Below are 733 nucleotides of genomic sequence, written 5' to 3' on the forward strand. Positions count from 1 at the left end.
GGAGGCCAGGCGAGGAGAGGAAGGGGGCTGGAAGGTCTCCACCTTGGCGAGTCCAGCCGTGGAGGCGCATCTTGTGTGAGTGTGAGTGTGTGTGTGTGTGTGTGTGTATAGAGAGACAGCCCCCCACCCCGGCCCACCGCTCCCTGCCCGCCCCGCCCCGCCCCGCCTGTCACCCCCGTCCCTCGGAGCCCGCCGGACCCGGCCGGTGAACTCAACAGGCCCGGCCCGGCGCGGGTCAGCGCCGGTGCGGGGCCTGGGGCGGGAGGAGGCGGCGGGGAAGCGCAGAGAGGCTCGGCTTCTTGAGCGGGGCAGGGGCGCCCTCCGCCGTCTAGGGCCACACCACCCTGAACGCGCCCGACCTCGTCTGGTCTCGGAAGCTAAGCAGGGTCGGGCCTGGTTAGTACTTGGATGGGAGACCGCCTGGGAATACCGGGTGCCGTAGGCTTCTTCTTTTTTTTTTTTTTTTTTTTTGCCTCTTGTTCTGTCCCCTCTCTGGGAGCGAGGCGGCGGCCCGGGGCGGGGGTCACCCCCACCCTCAGCGCCCGCCGCGGTGCCTGGCGCCCCAGCCCGCACCGTGGGGCCTCCTCTTGTCCCAAGCCGCGACACCGCCGTCACGCGGCAGCATGCGTGGCTTCTGGACTGTCAGGTCTCAGACCAAAGGTCTGCTCTGTGGGAACCGACACGCTGGAGGAAACCTTGAGAGTCTGAGAGGGGAGGGAGTTCCAGAAGAAGG

General features: G+C 68.1%; 1 non-coding gene across 1 annotated transcript; it reads left to right on the forward strand.

Moving 5' to 3' along the window:
• Positions 1–326: 326 nt before the first annotated feature.
• Positions 327–445, forward strand: LOC142869423 (5S ribosomal RNA). Its single transcript, XR_012918051.1, has one exon. It is a non-coding gene; the product is annotated as a 5S ribosomal RNA (ribosomal RNA).
• The last annotated feature ends 288 nt before the right edge of the window (positions 446–733 follow it).

Source organism: Microcebus murinus, unplaced genomic scaffold, assembly GCF_040939455.1.
Source record: "Microcebus murinus isolate Inina unplaced genomic scaffold, M.murinus_Inina_mat1.0 scaf076_hap2_Mmur4.0, whole genome shotgun sequence".
Lineage (NCBI taxonomy): Eukaryota > Metazoa > Chordata > Mammalia > Primates > Cheirogaleidae > Microcebus > Microcebus murinus.